General features: G+C 52.7%; 1 protein-coding gene across 1 annotated transcript in view; it reads right to left on the reverse strand.

Moving 5' to 3' along the window:
* The window catches only part of LOC144101943 (uncharacterized), a 220,713-nt gene that overhangs the window by 23,590 nt on the left and 176,213 nt on the right, over nucleotides 1–20,910 (reverse strand). The window lies entirely within an intron of this gene.

Raw genomic sequence — 20,910 nt, forward strand, 5'->3', positions numbered from 1 at the left:
GCAGCTGCACGACGAGCGCTGACTAACAGAATAATGTTTTAATTAACGAGAAAAAGAAACATACACGCACACGAGAGTTTAAGAAAACAAGACAGTTTTTTATCAGACAAAGCGAATGTGGGCTGACTTAACGAGCCCTCTGCAATCACGTGCACTTTTTCAGTGCATTTATTTCATAGGCCCCCAATACTTTAAAAGAAACACATGAAACACCCCATGCGCTCGGCCGGCGAGTCTTCACACTCAACGATGAGCCACAGTAAACAACTTGCGCGGTCCCACCACCATATGCGCCCTCCCTCCGAGAGGGCACGGTGAGATGTCTTCTTCTCGCTGGCCAGCAAGCAGTCTTATGCACTTCGTTAGGTCTTCTTGCGAATATAGTCTGCTGTACTTTCCGAGTAGATTTGCCCTAAATGTGTTGATATATGGATTGTACGTAAGGTAGGTAGTACAGTTGTTTTCACTATACTTACTTTTTGGGGCTAGTATATATCCATAGTAATAATAATAATAATAATTGGTTTTTGGGGAAAGGAAATGGCACAGTATCTGTCTCATATATCGTTGGGAACCTAAACCGCGCCGTAAGGGAAGGGATAAAGGAGTGAAAGAAGGAAGAAAGAGGTGTCGTAGTGGAGGGCTACGGAATAATTTAGACCACCTGGGGATCTTTAACGTGCACTGGCATCGCACACGGCGCCTTAGCGTTTTTCCTCCATAAAAACGCAGCCGCCACGGTCGGGTTCGCACCCGGGAACTCCAGATCAGTAGCCGAGCGCTCTAACCCCTGAGCCACCGCGGCGGGGTTAGTATATATCCCTAATTTAAGGTTTTAGCGCAAATGAACAGGACAAAGAACACAAAAGGTACTGGCGCCAGTCCTAACCTCTTCCTTGTGTTCTTCGCTCTAAAACACCTGGATTAACACCTGGATTAGGTGTTAAGTCAACGCCATATATACGTCCACATCAAATTCCTCCGATATGACTTCTGAGCACGAAGACGCGGTACCAAACTCCGGCCGTTTCGCTCAAGCCGGAGTTCAGCCCGAGCGCGAAACTGCTGCAGCCATTTTCTTCCCTTCAGAGCAAATTTTCATTTTCCTATGACACCGCACGTAGAGTCGTAAATTTGTACAAGCAGACGCGTGCAGGGCTCGCAGCGCTTAGGTGCACACCGGTCACGAACTGCACGCTGAAGACATATCGTGCGCAGAAACCGCATATGCCACGTCCCGGAACAGAGGACACGGGTTAGGTAGCACGTGCCTCAAAAGCTTCGTACCCCCCTTCCGCCGCCTTGAATTTTCACCGGTGCTCGTCGCGCCCTGAATTTTCACCACTGCTCGTCGCCACGCGGCGCGATGGCCTGCATTGTCTCGTGTGCAAGCGCTGGTGACTGAAAATTGGTTGGAAGTTGGTTTTGAGGGAAAGAAAATGGCGCAGTACCTGTCTCACATATCGGCGGACACCTGAACCGCGCCGTAATAAAGGAAGGTCTGACAGAAGAAAGGAAGAAGGGTGCCGTAGTGGAGGTCTCCGGAATAATTTCGACCACCTGGGGATCTTTAGCGTGCTGTATTGACATCGCACAGCACACGGGCGTTTCGCCTCCATCGAAACGCAGCCGCCGCGGTTGGGTTCGAACCCGGGAACTCCGGATCAGTAGCCGAGAGACTGCGTACGCGATAAATTGCCCCTGTTATATGGAATTCGATGATCCCGCATCTGCCTACGAAATCAATTTGCTGCGTTCAACGCTTTACTCGTTGACAGTGCACAAATTAAAATAAAAGACAAGCCGGCCCAGCAAAGGAGGCCCCCCCGGCGGAGATTAGCCGCGAGGGAGGGAGGGCCGGTCATTAGCGGCGAACCGGAAGGGGCCCGCGGAAACAAAGGCCCGCCAGAAAGGAGAGCACGGCGATCGAAGCAGCCTGGCACCGATTAAGGGTCACGCCAGCTGGCCGAGCAGGCGAAACCGGAAGACGATGAGCGCGCAGTGGCGACCCGGTTATCCGGCGAGACGTCGCTTCACGAGAGCCGCATGCACAAGAGTCCTTCCACAGGAACGTGTGGCGAGCGCATGCGCAGGGCAAGGCGACTGTGCATGCCTACATTGCCAAGTTCTCAACCGCGCACCACAGGAACAGCGAGTGGGGCAATCCGCCGCACTTTTTCCCGTGGCTCTTGGAAGGAGTAAATTTCGCTCCTCATTCCCGTTATAAGGTAGAGCGAGAGACGCAGGAGTAGATGTACACTCCCCATACAACGAAACGTAAAAGAGAACGGGAATTGATCGAGCGGGGGGATCGAGTCGCGAGCAGCCGCGCCGCCACACGACTGCCGTTTTTACTTTCTACGACATACAGTATTGTTGGAATGCAATGCTGTGCATACAAGAACAGCATTCACAAAGGAACCAGGAGCAACGTACGCCAAGCCAGCTTAACACACACACACACACACACACACACACACACACACACACACTGAAAGAGGGAAGCATATATAGCTGAGCAGGCGACGAAGTGTGGGCCCGGTGTCCAGTCAGATGTTTGGTCTTTGGCATCTCTGATGTACACAACCATCTGGCGAAAGTGCGATTTTACGGACTTTCCACAGGCTGTGGAGCCCAACAAGAATATCGGTAAGGGTCCGTCAGCAAACGTGCAGTCAGATAACGCGCCGTACACGAATTGAAGCGTTTCTTCAAAGTCCTCTGGAGAATGCATACTGCCAGAGCACCGCATTTTTACAACTTTGGAGTAGTGTTCGGTAGCGTGAGGAACATCGCAAAGACGAAGCTAACGGAGGGCACTACTAAAACATTTTTATGAGGGCAGCCTTCTTCTCAGTATGCATTCGTATGTATTCGTGCACGGTGAGAGAGGCATTTCCCACTCGTCAAAGCACGACGTGTCCAGGGAGGCCAAACTGCATCGACCGCACCTGGGCGGACGGAAGAGCACAGAAATCAGGTCCTTAATCTTTTCCGCCACACTGGATATAAACGCTGTGCGGAAAAACTAACAACGAACAGCTTCATTCATAAGCCACGCAAGCAAGGATCACGACACGGCAAAGCATTAACTGAATTTTAGCTGCACGAACTCAAAGATGCCACAGTCGGGTGCGAATATTGTTTCGGAAGAAAACGAAACACGAAATTATTTTTTCGTGGCTAAGACCAGACATCGACCGACCATGTGGGGCAAAAATTTGAGCGCCGCGCTCCAGAGTCGGTATGCGTTTTTCTCGTAACGTGTACTGTGATTGCAGCCTTCTTAATGGAACGCCAAGGAACTTATGCGGCATGCACATAGATGTAAGTTGCAAGGATGTGCCGCGTGTTCACGTGACCGTAACATGAGAGCACGAATGCGATTTCCTCGCCCGCCGCTGCCTTCTAGGGTGGCCGTCATGACCTCATTGCTGCTTTTGAATCTGTCACCCTGCTCGTTACATTTTGGCTCAATATACTGTAGTCAGACTATGGTATCAAGGTCATGAAAAAAAAAGAACTCTAGACTGCCCACACATCTTTCTATGCGACGTTTTAATTCTCGGCTTTCTGCACTTCCCAGAATATACTACGCTAATCAACCGCTCAAAAAAAGTCTCTTCGTTGCTCCAAATTACGTATTATCGCGCAGTGATCATCATCTGAAAGTAAGCATAAGTTGCAGACCTAAGCAGTGCTTTCCTGCACCGTCTCCATCCCAGAACGCGAAACCTCCAGGTCTGCACTTTTTATCACTTAGGTTAGACTCCGCTTTTATTGAATCTCTAGTGCGAAAGCGCTTCTAGGCGCGCATTCCCCGGGTTTCCGCGGTGTGCGTCTGCGTGTGTGTGGGAAGCCTCTGAGTAGCAAGCATAACTGGCTCACTGGGTCAACGGGCATCGCAATCGCTCTGAGTCTGCGGAGGCGTGCCTACAAATTAGGGCAGTTATACGCATTTCTTTTTCTCAAAACCATCCGAAGGTTTAGACTCCGATGATTTTGGGAAAAGGAAAGGCGCATAACTGGCTCCCGGTGCCAGGGGACTACCTCAATCGCGCTTCGAGGTACGTGGCGGTGGTGTCGACCGGCAAAAAACCGTGCTTTCGCACATTATTTCGTGCTTAGCAATGCTAAACTGTCAGCCATTTTTGCGTTGACCTGCCAGTCCTATCTGTAGCGCCTACGACCCTTAGAGTACATAAATAAACACTGCCACGGGCCGCCGAAGGCGCAAGTTTGACGGTATACTGCTTGGACGAGACACTTTCTCCTCATTCAGGTGTCAGACACCCTTCCGTCAGCAGCCGGCAACGCCAGCGGCCGCTCAAGGGGCACGGGCGTCCGGCGAGAGACGCTGATTGCGGGCTACAACCACGCGGACCGTTGCTACGGCTTCCGGCCGGTTGGAATTCGGAACGCGCGCACCCCGCGATCTCCCATGCACGGCTACGCCCAGAGCCGTATATATTCTCTGGCTGCGCCCGCTTGGGCCCGAGCCAACGAGCTGGCCCCCGTCGTCGCCCAACAACAAACCTCCGCGCACCGGGACTGGACTGCTCCGGCAGTACCACTGCTAATGCACAGTGCCTTTACTGTTCCGTTATTTGTTGTTTTCAGTGCACGAGCGCTACATGCCCCAATCTCAGATTTCGCCGGTGTTTGTTTGTCCGAAGCCGTTCTCCGTGGACTTGAGGTTGCTCGGGGAGAGAAACCTGGGTCTCACAGGCCCCACCGGAGGCAGCGCCTGCCATCGCAGGGCAGTGGGGCATAGCTTGCCCGGTGCACCACCACTGCGCCAGGAGGGGTGTGGGGACTACCAGCGACCTTCGTCCGAAGCCTGCTTGACTTTGAAAACCGAGATTCGAACCGAAACCAAAATGTTAGTGCACCTCATTCGCATTTCACCTCACCGCGCAAAACCGTGCGCCATTTTCCTGTTTGTTCTTCAGTGCAGCATACGTGCACACATCTTCACGCACAGCGCTGTGCTACAAAAGGAAGTGCGCGCAGTCAGGAGCAGTGTTTGGTGCCTTTCTGGTGTGTCCCCTCACGTTCTTCGGCAGCAGCAGCGCCAAGAGTGCGGCTGGGCTGGCGAGCGCCAAGGCTGACCGGCGAAGAGCCCACCCTTCTACTTTCCCTGGCCGCGTTCAGGGCCGCGCGGGACGACCGCCCTGTGCGGACCGAGTGGCTCACTCTCGGCCAGAAGGCGCCTCGCAACATCCGTTGCCTCGGGCCCTCCTCTTCGGGGCCCGAGGCGAAGGCGCCGTAATTGGCGACCGCGGCTTCCGGGCGCGCGCGTTCCCTCCAAACCAATCGAGCCGCGCGAGCACAGACGGCACTGGTTGGACTCCGAAGGCCTTAGCTTGGGGAGAGCGCGGACGCAAAGAAAACACTCGGGGCCTATATTTAGTCACGAGTGGCAGCGTAGTTGGTTATGCATTGCAGGCTTGGAAAAGACGAGGTCGCAGACCCGCACCGCGTGTCCAGTGCATCTGGTTCGGTTTATGGGGGCTTAACGTCCCTGAGCGACTCCGATGAGGGACGCCGCAGTACGCAGGCCTCCAGCATTCGCCTCCATCGAAATGCGACTGCCGCGTCCTTCGGGTCAGCAGCCAAGCGCCATAACCGCTAAGGCACCGCGGCGAACCCGTGTTTCTTTGTCCGTCCACATTTCGTGCGGGTAGGTCTAACGGAGCGCTCCCCCAACCGCAGTGCAGACCTAGGGAAGACGTTCTCGCATTCAATACCGGGCAGTAGAATGTCTTTCTCCCTCTCTGCCATCCATGACGAGCTACGTGTTTTCCTCCCCTCGCGCAGAATGTGGAAAGCGCAGCCAGGACAAATGCGCCCAACGTGTGCACGAGACGCTCACCGTCCAACGCACACAGGCCGTCGTGCCCTGTTCGCATACACGTCAAGTGCAGCGCGAGCGTAGTGCGGGTCCTTGGACACGAAGTGCCTACCCACGGTAGCAGAAGGAGATAATAATTCCATCCGGGACTCTCGCAGACGGCCAGCGCATCCTTCAGAAGGGCCGCGCAGGCGGCATCTCTCCACGGGGACGAGCACCCTCCATCTCCAGCGAGCGGCCGTTCCAGACATGAAGCCCGGCGCTGAAAGGGCGGCCGGCTGGAAATTAACTTCCTACCGTGCACCAGGCTGGCCACCGCCTAATAACACGTCCATCTCCTCTGTGCCTGCCTGTGCGTGCGTCACGGACGTCCCTACAGAGCCTTTTTTTCCCCCACGAAACGGTGCCTCGCTTCCGGATGATTACTCTGGTCGGCCGCAGCTGCTGCACAGGGCGACAGAAAGACGACGACTTCTCCCCCCCAGTCCCTCTTTTCGCTTCCTTAAATAAAAGAAGTAAGAGCCGAACAACTGAGGACAGAAAAGAGAAAAACTGCGCTCCGGATAGCGTCCTCCTCAAAAGGGGGCGATGCCAAAGCAACGCGAAGGAGTCACTGAAGTGGGTTGAGGAGAGACTCCCTAGCGAGTCACTCATTTCTTCTCCTTTTCTTGTTCCCCAATCCCGAGGAACGGATTTCCCTCCGAGTCTCGACTTCCTTTTCAGAAAGCGTTCTCATTTCAGCCAGACCTCACTCCGCCTGCCCAATTTTCATCGTGAGGCCGCCTCGCAGTGGCAGCAACCAGCAGGGGCTTTAAAGAAAGAAAAGAATTATTCCAGACTCCCTTTATTCCCACTTCAGCCCCGCACCAGGGCAGAAGTGCGCGCCGTGCAGACTTGCTCCCTCCTTTTCTTTTTTCCTTTTAGCGCCGTTTCCTCCCCACGAGCAGATAAAACACGACCACTCGTTATTCTTTTCTTTTTCTGTCCCTTGCGGCATCCTCTCATTTGCCTGTCCCCAGCACCGCCCATTGTGCGCTGTTGAATAAGGCGGCAGAGCTTGCTGAATGCACACGTTGAAATCATCCGCTTTCGCCCGGAGCAACCGGAGATGAACGCACCGCTGCAAAACAATCGAGAACCCGTGACGATTCGACTCTTCTTTCTTTGTCTTCATTTTATTTCTCGTCTTCAGTTTCGTAAAGTACAACTGTTGTAAAAAAAAAAAATCCGTCTGCGCTTTTCTTCTTCCCAATGCCGTGTCGCACCACCAAGGAAAGAAGGCGATAAGAACTCCGAAGCAAGACACCGTCCAACGAAGGAGATCAAGGCGGATGCGCAGTTCATTCAGATACAAACTATCAATTTTGAAAAGAGTTTTGGCGCAGACAGACACAGACCACGAGAAAGATTACATGCATTCAAGCGCTTGTGACGCGTGCAACAACGCAACAGCAGCCACTAAATATGTGGCGATCGGGGGCCAAGGAACCGTTAGGATAGTCGGGACAACGATAGAAAACAATGGCCCCATGCCGCTTTGCAGTTAAAACACGCGCACAACTTTTGGGGACATGCAGAGGTCCACATTCGGAGTTCGACTGGCGAGCACGAAGACGCGGATTCAAATCGCGCCCGCACGTACGCGCCGATTGGTGCCGATGCGGCAGACATCCGCGCAGGACGGACCTAGCCATGTCTGGGCCACCAACCTCCGCTTGGTTACTTCTACCCGCTTAAAATCTATATTCTCCTTCCCTGTCCTTAAACCCCAATGCTTTGAATAAATCAGCCCCGTTGCTTTCTACTGTACGGTGAAGCCCTTTACAGAAAAGTATCTCTACACGCACGGCACAACGTGTCTATCTCGTGGTACCTGACTCTATATGTCTTAGTCCGCAAAACTCACGTCCTCGCCTCGAAAAACAAAGAGCTTCCCCTAAATTATCACTTTTTTGGCAATCTCCTGCTTAAAGATCCTGTATGTTCCCAGCGCCGATTTCGTCAGCGTACCTAGTTTCCACAGAGCTCTCCCTGTTTCTTTAACCTTTGCTGATTTGGCCCCCACTGCTGTCCAGATGCTTGCCAATTTTCTATTTCACTTTCTCCGATTTGTGTCAACATTCCTTATGTACAGGTATCGGAAAACTTTCCCAGCCCACTGCTTTTCCTCCATCTTTCTCAATCGCTCCTCAAATGCCATCTTACTGCTAGCTTCTCTGCTCTCGAACGACGCCCATCCCATATCACCCTGTACCCCCTGATTTGGTGTATTGCCATGTGCTCCCAAAGCTAGCCTCCCTACGCCGCGTTGTTTGATTTCTAACCTTGCTTGAACATCCGGTCTCATGCACAGGACCGCATTACCGAAAGTCAGGCTAGGAACCACCGCCCCTTTCCAGATCCCTCTTACTTCATACCTATTGCAATTCCACAGTGCCCTGTTTTTCATGACAGCTGAATTCCTACTGGCTTCATTCATTACATATTTTTCATGCTCCATCAGATACTCAGCACCGTTAATTATCCACATCCCAGGAGCGTCGTCTCCAGTATTCTATGCTCACCGCCTTCATAATTAAATGCCATGACTGCAGATTTCTCGCTACCAAACTTGAAGCCTAACCTGTCTCTCCCAGGACCGCAGATGTCCATCAACCTCTGCAAACCTTCCTTGTTGTGAGCCATTAGCAGTAAATAATCAGCGTATATTAGTCCCGGTAATGACTGTTTAATCCATTCTCCTTGCTTGAAAAAAAAGTAAGGTTGAAGCCTAGTCCGCTCCTCTCTAGTTTGGTCTCTAACCCTCGTACGTACAACAAAGGTGACAGCGGACATCCTTGCCTAAGCCCCCGCTGTATATTTCATATGCTGTAGGCATGCCAAAAAAAAAAAAAACAGGAGCTAAAGCGATCATCAGGAACCCCACACTTGAGCAGAGGGAGGGGATGCTGACCAGCTCACGCCTGGAGGACCAGAAAGCACTGGCGCAACGGGCGAAGCAGGCGGCCATCTCCAATGGGGTCCTGGACTAAGGACTACACGCAGCATGTTTTTTTTTGCTCATAATAACAATTTTATTCAGTCATTCATTCCCGCTGTATTTCTATAGGCTCTGATACATTTTTCCAATTTTATAAGCACTTCGTTGCTTTTATAGATATCTTTTAAAATATCACCTCCCATATCCAATGTGCCCCGTACGTAGCACCAATCCTCTTGAATAACGCTGTTGTAGGCTCCCTTGATATCCAGATGTGCTAGCCATAGGGGCCTGTGTTCCTTTTCAGCAATCTCTATACACTACTTCAATGAAAACAGATTGTCCTCTAACCTCGTTTCTTTGTTTCCGGAACCCGTTTTGTAGCTTCCCTAGCGACCCCCCCCCCCCCCCGTTCCCCACCAATGCCTTTAGTCTCTCCTTTATAATCTGCATCACAACCGCAGCTGTGGCCAAGTGGCTTGAGCATCCGCCTCGCATGCGGGAGGTGCGGGGTTCGATCTCCAGTACCGGCGGCTACCCACCGGTGATACATTGGGTACAAGCTTTCCCCTGGTCTGGTGCTCGGCTTCTTTACGGTGAATTTCTTGGGAAATGGGTCAAAGATGAAGAAAACAAACCTTGTGCCATGGCGTTCTTTGGCCACACATGCCCTTGCGCCATAAAAATCCTCATCATCATATAACCTGCATCACCACCCTACAAACCACAGACGTCACTGTTATGGGAGGGTAGTTGTTTATGCCAGCCTTGTCCCCCTTCCCTTATATATCATGCTCATTGTGCTTAATCACGACTCCGGCGGAACAGTACGCGGCACAGCTAGCTAGACAAGGGTCCATAGTTCAGCAGCTCGCTGAACGGCACTCAGCACGGCTAAAACGTGGCGCATACTTATAGCCCTTATGGATCCCACAAAGACTAAGGCCGAAAGCGGAAAGGCGATCCAGAGACTCGTACACCAATACGAGGGTAACGACGAGCAACTACTCGAGGCGGTACGAACAAAATGCTACAGCAAGAACGAACCCGAAGGCTACGACGGGGAGTACCTAGGAATAGAGAACCCCGATATGGACAGACCCGTAACACGCGAGGAAGTGGCCGCGGCAATGAGGGCGATAACCAAGAACACGCCAGCGGGAACTGACAGAATCAGAAACTCCCTGATACGCAACCTCAGCGACGAGGCGACGGATCAACTAGCAGCATACCTCAACACACTGTGGAAAGAGGGAAGAATCCCATACGAGTGGAAGCACGCCGTAGTGGCGATGATCCCTGAACCGGGCAAGAAGCTGCAGATAGAGAACTTCAGACCCATCTCTCTCACTTCATGCCTGGGGAAGCTCTACGAGAGAATCACCACGAAACGGATCCAACTACACCTAGAAAACAAAGGGCTATACCCGCACAGCATGTTTGGCTTCAGAACAGACCTATCGACACAAGAAGTCCTCCTACAGATCAAGGAGGAGGTCCTCGAAACAGCACCCAAAACGGGCGAAAACATAGTCATGGCCCTCGACATCAAAGGGGCCTTTGACAATGTCAGCCACGCAGCCATCACGGAAGGGCTGAATAACGGCAACTGCGGAAGAAGGACCCATGACTACGTGAGGGCCTTCCTGACCAACCGAACGGCCACAGTAGGACTTGGGGACTTGAGAAGCGATATCTTCACTACCCCGAGCAAAGGAACGCCACAATGCTCCGTCATCTCACCCATATTATTTAACATAGCGATGATTGGTCTAGCCAAGAAACTCAGCAAGATCGAAGGTATACAACACGCAATGTACGCAGATGATATTACAGTCTGGGTCAACCAAGCCTCCTTGAGAGAAAAACAAGATAAGCTGCAAAAAGCAGCAAGCTGCGTGGAAGATTATGTTAAAGAAAGGGGACTAGCCTGCGCAACGGAGAAATCCGAGCTCCTGAGAGTAGGAAGACGCCCCACCCAAGCAGAGCTAGAAGTGAAGCTCGAGGGACACCCAAGCAAAGCTAGAAGTGAAGCTCGAGGGACAAAACATACCAGAGAGAAACATGATACGAGTCTTGGGCATGTGGATCCAAGGAAGTAAGAAATGCAGCCACACGATCAGCCTGCTCCAAAAGTCAACGGAGCAGGTGAGTCGTATGATAACCAAGTCTCCCAAAGAAGATACGGAATGAAAGAAGCTGATACGATAAAACTGGTCAGAAGTCTGTTGGTCAGCAGGGTCACCTACTCGCTCCCGTACAACCCCATGAACAAGCAAGAAAGGGAACAAGCTCACACGCTCTTAAGAAAAGCATACAAGACGGCGCTACACCTGCCTAGAAACACGCCAAACGACAAGCTGCTGCAGCTGGGGCTCAGCGTCACCTTCAGCGAACTAGCGGAAGCACAGCTCAAGACGCAGAATTCCAGACTCCGAACGTCAGCCGCCGGCCGAGCACTCCTAAAGAGGTTAGGTTACGACATGGAAGGGCATTTTGATCGATCCGCCGATATCCCCGACAACATCCGTAAAACCCTCCAAGTCTGTCCTATACCAAAGAGCATGGACCCGAATCTCCACGCGGCTAGAAGACAGGCGCGGGCAGACTATGTGGAACGCCAATTGGCTAACTAGAAAACACAGTGTACACGGACGCAGCGCTTCATCCGTGGGATAAAAGAACAAGAATAATCAATGCCGCCGCAGCAGTCGTGGATTTCGCCGGCAAACCGATCACATACGCAACCCTACGGGGCCACACGGTAGCAGAGGGGGAGGAAGTCGCCGTTGCACTAGCGGCGGCCGAAGACTAGCGGAGAAACAAATCACTGATCATATTAACAGGCTCGAAATCCACATGCAGGAACTACGCGCAAGGTAGAGTCTGCAAGGCGGCCCTAAGAATCCTCCTCGAAACAGGGCCCCCTAGCCAAAAAGTAACCCACAAGATACTCTGGATACCGGCACACACAGGGATAGAGGGCAACTAAAGGGTGGACAGATTAGTTTGCGAGATCACGTTCCGAGCTGAGCTGTTGGAGACCCTAGAGAACCCTACCATAGTGGAGCCAGTATATGCGGAGCTGCTAAATTGCTACATAGGACAGAGGCTCAAGTATCATCCGCCACACAACTCATTAACACAACAAGAAGCAGTGAACTGGCGGAGACTGCAAACAGGAACATTCTTCAACCTATACATTCTACACAAAATGTACCCTACACAATTCAGGGACACATGCCCGTGGTGCGGGGCAACCCCCACACAATACCACATTACATGGGAGTGCAAACGCAATTATGCATTCCACAAACTCAAAACCCCGAGTGCGGAGCAATGGGAGGGTCTGCCCACCAGCAGCGAGCTCACATCCCAAAGGGCCCTTGTGCAGCACGCATGCGAAGCAGCAAGACTCAGCGGAGCCCTGGAATAGGGGCCCGACCTTGCGAAGAGGCCAGACGTCAACGATGAAGACGACGGCCCACCGCTAATCTCATTGAGATTTCAATAAATGTTTCTCTCTCTCTCTCTCTTGTGCTTAATCGCCATCTATCGAAGGCTTTGCCACCTACTATCATTTTGTTCACTACTTCTATTAATGTTTGCTTGGATTTTGGTCATCGCTTCTTTATTAACGTAATCATAATACCATCTGGTCCTGTCGACGTGCTACTAGGAACCTTCGTCTCTGCCCTTTGCCGTTGTCTTTGCCCAAGCGAAACAATTGCGGTAGCCGGTCTGTCCTCCTCCGATAAATTATGTGCAACATTTTTTTTTTCTTTTTAAAATTTTTCTGTCATCCTTGCCCCCAGCCGACTGCCTCGAACTGTAACCATAAAAATTTGCTGTAGCCTCTTATTATTGCCCATGGAGAACAGATTTTTCCGAAATTGCTGCCGGGTACCTGGCGCCATCTGGCGCCCTCAAGGCGATCTGCGCACTGATGGCACGCGAGGCCCCGGTACTGCGGAAACGGTAACACCTTATGCTAAAGGTGTCTGTTACTCCACAGCTCTCCGTCTTTCTCTGTTTCTTCTTTCACTCCCTTCTTACACCCTTTCCAAAAAAAACCACAGTTCGGTATTCGGCAGCAATGAATTCTGAAGTGCGGCGCTATACCTGTTCATTGGCCGGATTTCGTCGGACGTTTTTACATCTCCGCATACACGTTTTTCGTGCGTAACCACTAATCCGAAGGGCACCGACCCCCGCCAAAATGGTCCACTGTCTCGTTGTCCGTCCGCAGCTGACCTAGCGCGACCGCTTCGTCCCGCTCATCGTCGCCTTCTACGCAGAACTAATCCGTGCTTTCGCTCTCAACGGAATCCAGTGAACATTCTCTGCAGATTTCTTTTTTGTTGTTGTTCTCGCATACCCGACAACCCTCCAGGCAGGCCGCTGGCGCGGAGATGTGGGAGACCTTCCTGCTCGGGTGCTCCATCAGCACAGCGCGGAAGGAGGTTCGACGAGGTAAGCTGTCGGCCGAGTTGGTGACGATTTGGTGACGATATAGAAGAAGTAAACACGCAGGGACGCAACACAGCGCTGTGTTGTGTCCACTCTTCCTTCTAGCTGTCCTATGCGGCAGTTTTTACTGTCGGTTTCCGGTATCATGTCATTTGGCGCAAAAAAAGGATTATTGTAGCGATGGCTACATTACGGTAGCATTTCGAGCCTTCAGCGTGGCGGCGACGCCGTGGCTGTGCCGCCACACTGGCAGGTGGCTGGTCGCGTGGTGCGGAGCAGCTGCCGGCGGCGTGGCGCCGTGGCTTATCACGTGGTTGGTCCCGTGACCAGCCACGTCGACAGGACCAGATGGTATTATGATTACGTTAATAAAGAAGCGAGGACCAAAATCCAAGCAAACATTAACAGAAGTAGTGAACAAAATGATAGTGCGGAGCAGATGCTGCGCCGGCGAAACCGAGCTGCCACAGCTGTGCGCATGCGCCGTGTCAAGTTGGACGAAGATGAAGAAGGAACGCCCAGCGAAACGGAGCAGCGACAGACTGACTTTGCAGTTCAACTGAACAAGTTCCACTCGGCCTGCTGTAGCTACCGCGTCACTCCAGGTTTAACCACCGCCAATTTTATTATTTGTCCCGTTCGTCGCGCTGCGCTCGCGGAAGGAGGCACACGGCGGTGACCCGCTCTCCAGTTGCAAACACTGCCACAAAATTCCGCACCGAGAGTTCGGCGACAGTGCTAGGCTTTCCGACAGATGAACTCCACTCGGTCAACCATCGCGGGTTCCAAAGAACGGGAAATCTGCGAGCCAACAACGGGGCACACAAGTTCCAGTTGCATCAGCGCTTTGGTGCCGCTCACAACGTCCCTCCCCTCGCCGATGCAGTGAAAGCCGGTCAGAAGGCTGCACCCGCTTACAACCGCTCCTTCCGAGGGGGACGACGGCAGGCCTCAGAAGCACAGCCGAGCCACCATAGCGCTGAGTTTGCGCAGCGTCCATTAGGGGCAACGAGCGCATGGGTTTCCGGGAAAAGGCAGGGAGCAGACGAAACCGGCATCTGCCCAGGTCTTCTCGTTTAAAGGCCAACTGCACAGCTTTTATAAGTCTTAAAAGGGACACTGAGGAGAAATTGAAGTTGGCTTCCTATTTCGTCACCACAGAGTCCCGAGTTTGAACCGTAGTGGCGGAAAAAAATTCTTCAACTTGGAATCCAAATCTCATAGCAATAAATGCACCTTTCGCGGCCTGGCAATTAAGCGGCAACACAGCCACAAAATGCCGAACTATCGGATTTCACTAACAAAAAAATGATAGCATTGTCCTCATTGTTCCTTTAAAGGGTTCGAATGTGTGAAACTTGCAAGAAAAGCGTGCGAAGTTCTTATCGGCTAGCATTTCGAATGGTGATGTATTAGTCTATTAAAATCGCGACGGCCTTCAAGCTTCTCGGCAGCGCACAGCACCGAGTGAGGGACGCATGATGCCGTCATCGACGGTATCGCTACATTTCCAACGCATAAACGCTTGCTTTGAAGAAAAAAAAAAGCCAATGTCGCCGGAGGCCAAGCCTACCGAGCGCTATTTAGCAGCATCCAACGAGGCACGTCAGGGTGTGGTCGACAGCAGCGGGAATTCGAAATCGTACCTACCGTGAGCCCGCCGCGGCGGCTCAGTCGTTAGAGAACTCGGCTACTGATCCGGAGTTCCCTGGTTCTAACGCGACTGCGGCGGCTGCGTATTTATGGAGGCAAAACGCTAAGGCGCCCGCGTGCTGCACGAAAAGTGGTGCAGTTGCCCTTTAAGTGAACTATACAGTTTACGTGACAACGCAGCTCTCAAGCGTGTGGAACTTGCGAAAGCGCGTAGAGAGGCAGAAAATAGGGAGGGGGCGAAGCGAGGGGGATGTCCAAGTGGAGTTGAGCTTACGCAATGATCTCGTAAAGTGGACATGCGGTGGCGTGCGAGGAAAAAGAAAAGGGCTGCGCCGCTCATTCAGAAAAAGCGCAAACGCCGCATAGCAGGGGTGGGGGTCTGAAGGGGCGGGAGAATATAAATGAAGCGATTACTGCGGGAGTGAGCGTCTCGAGAGAGGAAAGTTGCGAAGGCGAAGAGGTCGGAGGGCTGCACTCGGGGAAGAAACGGCAACGCGGGAAAAAGGAAGGAGACAAGGAACGAAACTGGAGGAATAGGCACGGAATCAAACTGGGCGTACGAAATCCGGGTCCCGGGTGAAACACTGGCAGGGACGTGAAGCAGCGAGATAGGAAGGAGAAAAAAAACAGCAGCCGGGCAGGAATGACAAAACAAGTGAAGGCAGTTAAACAGGGACTGAATTAAAATAGGGGAGGTTTAGGAAAGTGGGGGGTCGGAACGAAGGAAATCGCCACTGCCAGCCAAGGCAGGCGGAAAAACGGACGAAAAGGACGCAGCACAGGCCCTCGGAAAATGATAGGGAAATACGTGGAAACAAGGGCGCTTCAAATTAGAAGAGCTTACAGTCGCTTCCTGTCCTCCCCAAAACAACGGAGAGCCACCGGCACATCCCTGGCAGCGAGGTTCCCGTGGATCAAGGCCGAAGCTGCGCGCGACGGCACAGCTGCGGGCATGCGTTCATAATGAATGCGCTCCGGACAGCTGCTGTGCCGAGGAAATGGGGCCATGCAGATGGGCCACGCACCGGCCTTGGCCGGACCCGACCGAGACTCGGACGTCCGTCACGGGAGCTGTGCGCTCCTCGAAGGTCGTTTGCATGCGATTAAATCGGGGCGCCTTCATTCCGTCTGACCCCGGTGGTAGGTACTGTGACATTCCTTGTGTGCTGCGAGGTTCCACGTTCCACGGCGCGGCGTAGACGGAGACCCAGATGACAGCGGCATCATCAATTACCCAGCCATGCACTTTGAGTGACGACCAGAACGAAGGGACCCGCCGCCGTGACAGCGGCATCATCAATTACCCAGCCATGCTCTTTGAGTGACGACCAGAACAACCGGACCCGCCGCCGCCGGGAAACAGGCTTTATCCTCCCCAATTTCCGGGCACATTCCAGGACAAGGGAGCTGTCAGCGGACCAGAGCGCGCCGTACCACAGCCGACGCTATGCGCTACCGCGAAGACAACATTCTTTCCCTCCTTCCCCTTTCGACGTGGGCTATCGCCGGGAAGGCACCCACAGCTTCCCGCCGTGCCTCGTGAACAAAAGCGCATTCCCAGAAGGGCCGTGACGGACACCTGTCATGGCGGGCAGGCAGTACTCGCCAAGAATGTGGAAAGACAGGCGCTAGTGAATTAGCTCCGAAGAGAGAGCCTGTGTATACTCTCACTTGAGAGAGAGTGGTGGCGTTTTTGTTGTTTATTTAGTTTGTATTGTTAACAGACTCTGGGTTCGAGGCTAAGCCCAACCCAAGGGGTGGTCCCCATCTCGCATGTTATTTTGGATTGGAGAATTGATGCTTTGGGCGGGCCACTGAAAATGACCGCCCTTAGTCCTTTGTTAATCAAGTGCTTAAAAGCGCATGTAAACGGATGCAGTCCAGTCTGAGCTGGGGCTCCATGCTTAGCATGTAATGTGATGCTACTTAGGCACTAACCTGCCCGGTCGATGAGTAAAGTAGTGCAAAGTTTGTTCTTTTGTAAATTCAGTTCTGCTTTTTCCAGTTTAACTCTCTGTATATGTATGTTGTAAAATTATGCTCTGCTGTCATCATCTACAAGCTCGCCTCCTGTTCATCTTCCAAGCCGAACGACACTAGAGGAAGGGTTTGTGAACCATCCTCGAAGAAACGGACGACTACTGAAATTCTACTGCATACACGCTCAGGACGACATCGTTCGCCAAGAGGGCCTTCAGCGCCGAAGCCCGACGGCGTGCAGCTTCTGCCAGCAACCGCTCGAGCCCAACTCCGGAGCCACTCCATCGCCCCCATGAGGTCGTCGGCACGTAAGCTCGGACGCCCCAGCCTCTGATGTATAATCTTAATCATGTGTAATTATTGAATATACCTGTTTGTTTAAACTGAGCCATACGGTGTCTCTTTGCCTCTCCGTCCCGTGTGGACCTGCGCATTATGGGGGTCATCACACTGGTGTCAGAAGTGGGGTCTCAAAAGCAAATGTCCTCTGAATGCTGCGACATTCATGACTTCAAAATTGTAATCAAAAGGGAATCACGGGACTGATTGTGGGACTTTTACCCCCATTTGTGAGGCTTGAGGCACCGGAGGGCTGAAAAAAAAATGTCTTTATCTGAGGGAGCTCCCACTCCACAGCCGTCGCTCGGAGCAAGCATGCTGGCATTAGGAAGCGTCATTCCGACGTTTACAGGAGATAAGACAGGGGTTCCAATCTGCGATTTCTTTTCCATGCTAGAAGAGATTGGGAAAATGGGGGGATGGTCCGATGCTCAAATGCTGGGAATGGCGAGGTGTAAGATGGCAGGAGCTGCTCATGATTTTGCATGGCGAGACGAAAAAGTGAAATCCACAAAATCATTTGCGGAATTTAAGAAGCTCGCGTTTGAGCATTTCGACACTGAACCACGTCACGTGCGGGTACAGAGGTTCCGTGACGCCGGGCAGATGGTAGGGGAGGACGTGCGAACGTTTGCGTCGCGGCTTCAGCGCTTAGCGCGAGATACGTTAAGCAGGGAGGAGGAAGGAGACCAGCTAAAGAAGAAATACGCGGAGGATATACTTAAAGAGGAAATGACCGCTTTGTTCGTGGCTGGTCTGCAAGACCCCGTGCGCCGGTTCGTGCTCTCGCGCAAGCCGAGCAATTTCGACCAAGCCGTGGAGGCCGCATTGGATGAGGAACGAAATGAGGCGTTAACGACAGCCGCAGCGAGAGTACGCGTCATAGAGAGAGCGGTGCTCAACCCTGAGGTTGCTCTCTTGACAGAGCGATTAGATCGCTTAGAACAGCTGCTATCTCAGCAGGTAGAACGCCAGGTTGAAGCGCGCGCTCAACAGCGCTCATTCGCTGGAAACCAGAGACCGCCACAAAGCTACAGGCGCGGTATGCGAGATTTTGAAGAAATCGTATGCTTCGCTTGCCAGGGTCGCGGACACATCGCCAGGTTCTGCCAAAACGTGCGCCGTGGGGAGCCACAAAGAGAAGCAGGCGAGACACGCCCTAAGCAAGCCTACAGCGGGGCTCCAGATACCGAGTCAAAAAACTAGTTAGTCCTCCCCAGCCTGAAGAGCGTGGGGAGGGAGCAGTAGATGATGAGGTGGTGGTAGTTTGTGTGGCCGACGAGGCATGCCCTGTTGTGCGTTGCAAGTTAAATGGTTGTTGTATGGAATTGTTGATAGATACGGGGTCAAAGGTGACATTGCTTAAGGAGAGCAGTTTTAACACGCTTCGAAGGAAGGGGGACCGCGAGGTGTTGGAAGCGTCTGGTGGTATGGTAACCAAATTTGTAGGCATAACGGGGGATCCTCTTGGCATAAGTGGACTCTACCGGTTACACTTCTCTCTCGGCGGAATTGCATTGGAGCACCCCTGCTACGTATGCCCGGACACGGTGTCTCTGCCAAACGGAGTGTCAGGTATATTAGGGCAGGATTTTTTGAGAAAAGGGAAGGTAGTAGTCTCATTCTCTGAGGAAGAGGTTAATGCGGGCGGCTCAAAAGTTCCGTTTTTGAACAGGAGAGGGGCTGAGATTCGCATTACCGATATTGACACCCGTCAAACAGTGGGATCATTGGAGAAGGTATATTCACGGGTTGCCGTCCGGCTGGTCGAGGAGGCGGTCGTCCTTCCTTGGTCGGAGCACATTTTGTACGCGTTTGTGCCTTCAGATGTAGAGAGCGGCGCCGTGGGAGTGCTTGAGCCGGTCGACTCTCTCAGCAATGGCCTGAAGGCAGCCGCGTGCCTCGTGACAGTTAATGACGCCCACAGAGTGCCCCTACGGGTGGTTATCTGTAGCCAGCAGCCACTGAGCCTTCCCAAGAACAAAACATTGGCTTTCTTCACCTCTGCGATAGAGCAACGTGAGCCCACCGATACGGTACTCGCAACTGTAGAGCATGCTAGTCCTTCGGCTGCTCCAAAGGTGTCGTTCGATCTTTCTCACGTAAAATCCAGGGAGAGGGAGGCTCTGGCTGGTTTGCTGAACGACTACTCGGAGGTATTCGCCGCGTCCAACCTGGATTTGGGCTGCTGTGGCGTTATAAAGCACAGGATAGAAACCGGCACTTCATCGCCCGTTTACCAGCGTGCGTACAGGATTCCTTACTCCCAACGTGAGGAGATGGAGCGGCAGGTGCAGGACCTGATTGATCGCGGCATTGTCGAACACTCAAAGTCACCCTGGGGAGCACCAGCACTATTGGTGGAAAAGCCAGATGGCTCGTATCGATTGGTAGTGGACTACCGCAAACTAAATGCCGTAACTCGCATCGATCCATACCCCATCCCCAATATACAGGAGACGCTTTCTCAGCTGGGCTCTGCCAGGTACTTCACGGTAGTGGACATGACGGCGGGATTCTGGCAGATAGCAATGGATCCGGCAGATGCCGAGAAAACGGCATTCAACACGCCCTCAGGGCACTATGAATGGAAAAGAATGCCGATGGGTCTGGCCAACAGCCCTGCTGTCTGGCAGAGAACCGCTGATGTTATCCTGGCAGGTCTTCTGGGGAGGCTGTGCTTCGTGTATATGGATGACATTATCATATACAGTGACAGTTTTGATAACCATTTGCGCGATATTGAGCAGGTTTTGGTGCGACTAAGAGCAGCGGGTTTCAAGCTGAAGCCCTCTAAGTGCCAATTCCTCAAAAACGAGGTGAAATACCTCGGGCACGTTGTTTCAGCTGACGGCGTGCGACCGGACCCTGAGAAACTAAGGTGTGTCTCGGATTTTCCATCCCCGACTAGCGTCCGCCAGGTCCGGCAGTTTCTCGGCCTGATCGATTACTACCGAAGGCACATAGAGGAGTTCGCCAAGCTCGCTAAGCCGCTCACCGCCTTAACAGCCAAAAATGTCGCCTTTCGCTGGGACGAAAACGCGGAGAATGCTTTTGGGGCCCTGAAAAGGAAGCTAATGAGTGCACCGCTGTTGCGCCACCCGGATTTTAATTTGCCCTTCGTTATGGCCACAGATGCGTCAAAGTTCGCAGTGGGTGCCGTGCTATCTCAGGTTATCGAGGGCAAAGAACATCCCGTTGCTTTTGCTAGCCGACAGCTGAGCCCCACAGAGCAAAAGTACGGAGCTACGGAAAGGGAGTGCCTCGCCGTTGTCTGGGCAGTAAAGCACTTCAGATGCTACCTTTACGGCCGCAAATTCAAGCTAGTCACAGACTGCCATCCTCTGAAATGGGTGATGAGTGTCAGGGACCCTAGCTCGCGACTCGCTAGATGGAATCTACACCTGCAGGAATACTGCTTTGAAGTTGAGCACAAGTCAGGAAAGACGCATCTGAATGCTGATGCACTCAGCCGCACAGCTGCCGTGGCAGCTATAGATGAGTTTGTCCCCATAGTCGACCCCGCCGAATTACGCACAGAGCAGTGCAAAGATCCGGACCTGAAGCGAATAATCGAAAGCTTAGAGGACGCACCGTCTCACCCCGAACAGCTAGGTTATTTCATTGGCAAAGA

The sequence above is a fragment of the Amblyomma americanum genome, chromosome 8 (assembly GCF_052857255.1).
Source record: "Amblyomma americanum isolate KBUSLIRL-KWMA chromosome 8, ASM5285725v1, whole genome shotgun sequence".
Taxonomy (NCBI): Eukaryota; Metazoa; Arthropoda; class Arachnida; order Ixodida; family Ixodidae; genus Amblyomma; species Amblyomma americanum.